At 39.0% G+C, this 7,457-nt stretch overlaps 1 non-coding gene across 1 annotated transcript; it reads right to left on the reverse strand.

The window, feature by feature from the left end:
• Positions 1 to 6,676: 6,676 nt before the first annotated feature.
• TRNAC-GCA lies at positions 6,677 to 6,749 on the reverse strand. Its single transcript has one exon. It is a non-coding gene; the product is annotated as a tRNA-Cys (tRNA).
• Positions 6,750 to 7,457: the final 708 nt, after the last annotated feature.

Genomic DNA, 7,457 nt, shown 5'->3' on the forward strand with positions numbered 1-7,457 from the left:
CGGATGTGAGAGTTGGACTATAAAGAAAGCTGAGCGTCGAAGAATTGATGCTTTTGAACTGTGGTGTTGGAAAAGACTTATGAGCATCCCTTGGACTGCAAGGAGATCCAACCAGTCCATCCTAAAGATAGGTCGTGGGTGTTCATTGGAAGGACTGATGTTGAAGCTGAAACTCCAGTACTTTGGCCACCTGATGCAAAGAGCTGACTCATTTGAAAAAACCCTGATGTTGGGAGAGATTGAGGGCAAGAGAAGAAGGGGATGACAGAGGATGGGTTGGTTGGGTGGCATCACCGAGTCAATGGACATAGGTTTGGGTGGACTCCAGGAGTTGGTGATGGACAGGGAGGCCTGGCATGCTGCGATCAATGGGGTCACAAAGAGTCAGACAAGATTAAACGACTGAACTGAGCTGAGGTTATTTATTTATTTTTCTAACATCCCACTTTGCTTTTGAGATTCTGGCTGAGTCTAAAGTCTAAACAATAATTCACATCTATCCATTCAGTAAATATCTACTTAATATCTACTATGTGTCAGAGACTGTGCAAGGTTATGGAGACACTGTGAGGGATAAACTAGTTCAAGAACTCAAAGATTCTGAAATTTAGTGAGGTGTGCAGACAAAGAAACAGGAAGTAAAATCAACCCCTGGTAAATGCTATGACAGGGGCAAGAGAGAATGACAGGGTACAGTGGAGGACAGAGGAAAGATAGCTACTGAGTATTGCTGGAGAGGAAGGCATAGAGATGGTCAGGAAAGGTGATGGGCTAGTTGACTTCTAAGTCAAATATTGGGCCCAAAGGGCACCAAAGGATTCGAGGAGGAATGATTGGTGGAAGATATATAAGCAGAGATGTAGAACAGCAACAATCAAAAAGGCATGTGATAAAAGGGAAACTAAAGTGAGTGTGGCATGCCTGAAGAATAGAGTGATGTTTTAGAGCTTTACATCAGTAGATAGAGTGGACCATGGAAAGAAACAAGAGTGGAGAGATGACTAAGGACCAGGAAGGAAAGATGTGTCAAACCATGCAAGGGGGTTTGGATTTTATCTGGGACATGCAAGAGCTTGTCATGTGAGGGAGAAACAGTCAAACTTCTGATTCTGAAAAGGGCTCTCTGACTATGTAGCAAACACAGAACCGGGGCAGACGTGAACCTAACAAATGGAGCACACATAGAAGCCTCTTCAACCTAATTATGTATGATTATGAACCAGGACTTGTTAACAAATATGGATATATTTGCTTCTAAAATTTGTAAGTGAGGATTGAAAATAGGATGATATTTGAAAACACATAGTTTGCATATTTTGTCAGTTTGAAATTAAATAATATGGATTAAGATACTACTCATACACACATGATGTCTAACTTTTTACTTCTTAAGACTACAGAAGCATCTCTGATAGAATGATTAACTTATTCTATATAGAAAGAATAAGAAAAGCTCCACAGAAACGGCAATTGAGCTTATACTTAAAATATTTTCTCTATCAGATAAAGGGAAAAAAAAGATATTAGAGCCAAACATCTATACATCTTGAACTAAAACATGAAGTTATGAATATTTTTATACCTGAGGAACATCAAGTAAACAGGTATAGTAATGAAGATACAACGGTGCAAGGAGAGAGTGGGGCCAAAGAGATGCCAAACCATAGACAAAGGAGTTAAGATGTTTTCTCTTGGCTCAAGAGAAGGTATCAATGGCTTAGCATGATGGTGACATTCTCAGATCTATGCATTTGAGAGGAACAGTGCTGGGAGTGAAGAAAATGTAGCATATAAAATAGTAGCCAAAACAAGAGCCAAAGGTCATTGGTCAAGAGGTCTAACTCAGTGGTTCCTAACTATTTCAAGATGGAAGTCCATTACATTTTTTCCCCATCTTCCCAATTGATGGCATCTATACTTGTACTTAATGGAAACTACATTAAGTTTTATATGCTTCTATGTCTCCAAAGACCTCTTACAACAACTCTGGGGCTCCTTCGTGTTCCACAGTTCAGGGCGTAGCCCTGACAGTGTCTGATGTGTATGAAACTGAATTAGAGCAATAACAATGATCGTGCAGATTGGGAATGATTCCAAGGGCAGAACCAGCAGAGTTTAGTGTCCCCTCAGATAGAGAGAAACATGCTGGAGAGAAGAGGGGAAAGGAGAAGTTGGAAGAAAGGTGGGGAGACTAGGGCCGTAGCTTGAGTAAGAGACGGTGTGTCCTGACTTCGAATGGTGTTAGAGATGCACTGATGAGAGATTGGAAATCTATTTTGAAGGTCAAGCTGACAGAATTTTGGTTGAATCTGAGTCACCAATTTGAGAAATGAACAATCTGATGAGTGGTGGGGCCCTATGTTGTGTTAGAGATTACTGGGGTACAGAATAGGAATCCAGAGTTGATCGTTACAGTTACTCTGTTTTTGCTTGCCCCTACATGTGGTTAGTCTTTTCGTCTGTCTCCCCACTGTAAGACAAGCTTCACACAAACAAAGGCATACTCACCCCCCTACTTCTAATGTTTAACAGATAATGTGGCTTGCAGTAGGTTCTATAACTATTTACCAAAGCCTCTCTGCTTTCATCTTTTATTATATGTTTGTGATCTTAAAAGTGAAGTTTCTAGAAACTTACAAGGGGACTTTCTAGACTGGGTTCAAAAGATTAAACTGGAGCAGCATGATGGGGTTTCGTGGTGATGGAACATTCTGTATGTTGAGTGTGGAGGTGAGTTTGTACATCGATACATGGGATAAAACTGCACAGAACTATGCTCTCACACATAAGTGAGTGCATGCAAAGTGCATTTACACATAAGTGACTTGCGTAAGCATGTCAAGGGAAAACTGGTGAAATCTTCATAACCTATGCAGATGGTAGCAGTATTAGTTTCCTGGTTTACTCTGTACTGTAGCCATGAAAATTAGTACCACTGTGGGAAGCTGGGTAAAGAGTATTGGACTTTCTTTTGGACTTTTTGCAACTTTCTGTGAATCCATAATTATTTCAAAAATATCTTAACTAAAACACAAACTGGATTGGGGTGATAATTATACAACTCAATGAATCTACTAAAAATATCAAACTATATTTTTACAACAGATTTATTTTATAGAATACAAAATATATATCAATACAGCTGTTGTTTTAAAGGAAAAAAGAAACTTAGTTTCAGTATTCACTAGCTAATTTAACCCAGTTTCTTCATCAATAATAATAACGATAGACTGATAATAATCCAACCTTATAAAATTCTGATGGTGAAATAAATCAATAAATAGGAAGTAATTAGGATACTGCCTGGTAAGTGGCTAAGTGTTCAGGAAATGCTACTTATTAAAATTGTTATTTGAAGAAAACCCCCAGGTAAAATATGTTTGAGAGACTTTATGTGAAAGGAAATTTTCTTGGTTAAATAATAATTACAAAGCACTTTGCACTTTAGACACTTTCATATACACTAATTATCCTTTTTAGATATTTGGGTTCTGGCCTGATTTAATAGCAGAAAGAAATAAACAAAGTGAAGCAGCAGTGGCACTGTGCTAAATCTGGCTTCTGGGTGTTAGGAATGTGCAGAAGTGCAGGTACCAGAGACGGGGTTGAGGCCAGAGGACAGAGAGAGAAGTTTGATTCAGACAGAGCCCATCATTAGTTGGTTTTCAACGGTGTGACTTAGAGGTAGTGTAGATTGAGTCCATTTTTAATACCGTCTCCTATAGGAGTTTCCTATTTTCTTTTGTTCATAACAATTTGATTGTTTCTAAGACTTCTAATCTTGTGAGAAAGGTACTGCTTGGACCCAATGTCTCTAGATGGAGAATTTATCCATGGATATGCTGCTTACTCCTTGGGAAGAAAGCTATGACAAACTTACACAGCATATTATAAAGCAGAGACATTATTTTGCCACAAAAGGTCCTTATAGTCAAAGCTATAGATTTTCTGGTAGGGCACAAACAAGGAAGGCTACGACAAACCTGGACAGCATATTAAAAAGCAGAGATATCACTTTGCCAGCAAAGGTGTGTATAGTCAAGGGTGTGATTTTTCCAATAGTAATGTATGGATGTAAGAGTGGGACCATATAGAAGGGTGAGTGCCGAAGAATCAATGCTTTCTACGTGTGGTGCTGGAGAAGACTCTTGAGAGTCTCTTGGACTGCAAAGAGGTCAAACCAGTCAATTCTAAAGGAAATCAACACTGAATATTCATTGGAAGGACTAATGCTGAAACTGAAACTCCAATACTTTGGCCACCTGATGTGAATAACCGACCCCTTGGAAAAGATCCTGATGCTGGATATGATTGAAGGCAACAGGAGAAGAGGTTGGCATAGGACCGACTCAATGGACATGAATTTGAGCAAATTCCAAGAGACAGGGGAGAACAGGGAAGCCTGACATGCTGAAGTCCATGGGGCTGCAAAGAGTTGGACACAACTTAGCGACTGAAAATCAGCAGCAGTCCATCCCACACTACATACTCTATGCCTTCTGTCTCCATGAATATCAGGAGAGGCTTAGGGGTGTTTACCCCTCTGAGAAATCGTGTGACACACTTGCTGTTCCTTAGAAAATGAAACTCTGGAGATAAATATTTGATGTGCTTTCATGTTCTTTACAGTCCTCATTCCTCTAAATATGCATTGGTAAAGAAATCTCTGAAGCAGAAAGGTGAGTCACCTAACAAAGCCAGGGACTGTAAGGACAATTTTTCCGCTCTGCCCTGCAGGTCATTTGTTATGGATGAGAGACACATCAGACTTCAACCATAACCACACTCTATGCTATTAATGCAAAGGGCTTTGAAGTTGATTTTTGTGGAGCTGCTGACAGTTCTTATGACCAATATGAAATTTTGTGACTCTGAGCACCTGAAATTCTCCATGCAAATATTTAAGTAAGTCTGCTAACCTAGGATAAGTTCCTAGAACATTGAATCTTGGAAACATAATGACATTTCAAGCAAATCATTTTTAACTGACTGAAAAGCTAATAACTGTGACATTTAATATCTGCCATGCACAAACTCTTCCATGTAGGTATTGTAATTCCAGTTTTAGAGGTAAAGTAGTCAGAGCCCAGAGTTGTGAAATATCTTGCTCAAACTATACTCCCAACTTTTACATCTTGATCTCAAACCCAGAAACATTCTCATGCAACTTGGACTTTTGCTATTACCTCTAGCCTCCTGTCAAATTAGTTTAGATGGGACATGTGAAGAACTTTTGTCAGTTATAGAAGCTGTATGGATTCTGAAAAGTCTCAGGAGAATGTCTATTGAAGTGCTTGATTAAAATGCCAGGGCAGATGTAGGAAAATATTAGACTTGTCTCTTACAAATTCAAGTTATCTGTCTTTTGTATGCTGTATATTCCACACCGGGTTGCTTGATAAATATTAATTATGATAATGTTTCACAGAATGTATTAAGATTAATGCATCTCTAGCTAGCAAATGGTTGGAAAACTTGAGAAGACACTGTATCAACTCAATATGAGATTTTACTTTATTATAATGTAGTTTAAACCAGAGAAAAAGGAGAAACACAGCAAATACTCTCAAACTGCTTTGATTGTGAAAGAGAACAGTGTCTCTGTTGATAGATGGTACCATCAAGATAGCCATCATTACCAAACAATTTCTATGTGCCAGATGTCCATTTAAACATTTTACATATGCTAATGCTTAATATTTCTAATAGCCCTTTAGTTAAGTGCTTATAATGTTTTTCAAGATATGAAACCTGAGTAACTGAGGTATTAAATAAATGACTAAACTAACATAAGTCCCCAGGCATTAGGATTTCTTAGTCTAACATCTAGACCACTATGGCATACTTTCTTGAATGTCAATTTGAAATTTAAAATAATCACTCAATTAATTCTTTCATTCATTTAAATAGCACATTCATTCAAATAAGCACTTTGTGTGCCCAAAACTCTATGCAAAAGGCTGGGTGAGCTATGAACCTAAATAAGCTTTTTAACTAAAAAGAGAACATGAGCTTAAGTATTGTGTGGCTAAGTGAAACGATTATTGTAATCAAACTGAGAGAGCTATGGGGACTTGAAGGAAGGTGGGGATTTATTCTGATTGAAGAACATAGGCAAACTTTACATGAAAGGATGCTTTAAAACTCTGGTAAGAAGAAAACAAAATAGCTGCTAAGACTGATCAAATATCAAGGAAAAAACATAAAGAGATGAAAAACCATAATGTGTTTGGAATGTACAAAATAAAATGTTAGTGGAATAACCTCTCCTAGACTCTCTGCCCCTCATCTATACTTCTGAGTTGTTATTATTTCGCTGCTCTGGGTCTTCATTGCCATACATGGGGCTTTTCCATTTGCAATGCCCAGGCTCTCTAACTGTGGTGCAGGGGCTTAGTTGCAGTAGAAGGCATCTTAGTTCCATGACCAGGGATCAAACCCAGGCCCACCTGCATTGGGAACATGGACTCTTATACCCTGGACCACCTGGAAAGTCCCCTTCTGAGTTCTTAAACAATGTTGCTCCTTAAAATGAATGAAGTGAAGTGAAGTGAAGTCTCTCAGTCGTGTCCAACTCTTTGCGATCCCATGGACTACAGCCTACCAGGCTCCTCCGTCCATGGAATTTTCCAGGCAAGAGTACTGGAGTGGTTTGTCATTTCCTTCTCCAGGGGATCTTCCCGACCCAGGAATCGAACCTGGGTCTCCTGCATTGCAGGCAGACGCTTTACCATCTGAGCCATCAGGGAAGCCCTTAAAATGAAAGTCTAAAAAAAGAGTGGATATATGTATATGTATGACTGATTCACGTTGCTATACAGAAGAAACTAATACAACATTGTGAATAACTATCAGTTCGGTTCAGTCTCTCAGTCATGTCCAACTCTTTGCAACCCCATGGGCTGCAGCACACCAGGCTTCCCTGTCCATCACCAACTCCCGGAGCTTGCTCAAACTCATGTCCATCAAGTTGGTGATGCCATCCAACCATTTCATCCTCTCTCATCCCCTTCTCCTCCTGCCTTCAATCTTTCCCAGCAACAAGGTCTTTTCCAGTGAGTCAATTCTTTGCATCACATGGCCAGAGTATTGGAGCTTCAGCTTCAGCGTCAATCCTTCCAATGTATATTCAGGACTGATTTCCTTTAGGATTGACTGCTTTGATCTTGCTGTCCAAGGGACTCTCAAGAGTCTTCTCCAATAGCACAATTCAAAAGCATCAATTCTTCAGTGCTCAGCTTTCTTTATGGTCCAACTCTCACATCTATAGTAAATAACTATACTCCAATAAATATAGTATAGCAAATAGCTATACTATATATACAATAAGTGTATATACAACATAGGCAAAAAATTTCAAGTGGTAAAGTTTGGGGTTCAGAGATGTATTTTTGTTGTACCCACTGAATTAAAAAACATGGCTATTTTTTAATTGCCAAATCAGTGCATTATACTTC

This window comes from Oryx dammah, unplaced genomic scaffold (assembly GCF_014754425.2).
Source record: "Oryx dammah isolate SB20612 unplaced genomic scaffold, SCBI_Odam_1.1 HiC_scaffold_15, whole genome shotgun sequence".
NCBI lineage: Eukaryota > Metazoa > Chordata > Mammalia > Artiodactyla > Bovidae > Oryx > Oryx dammah.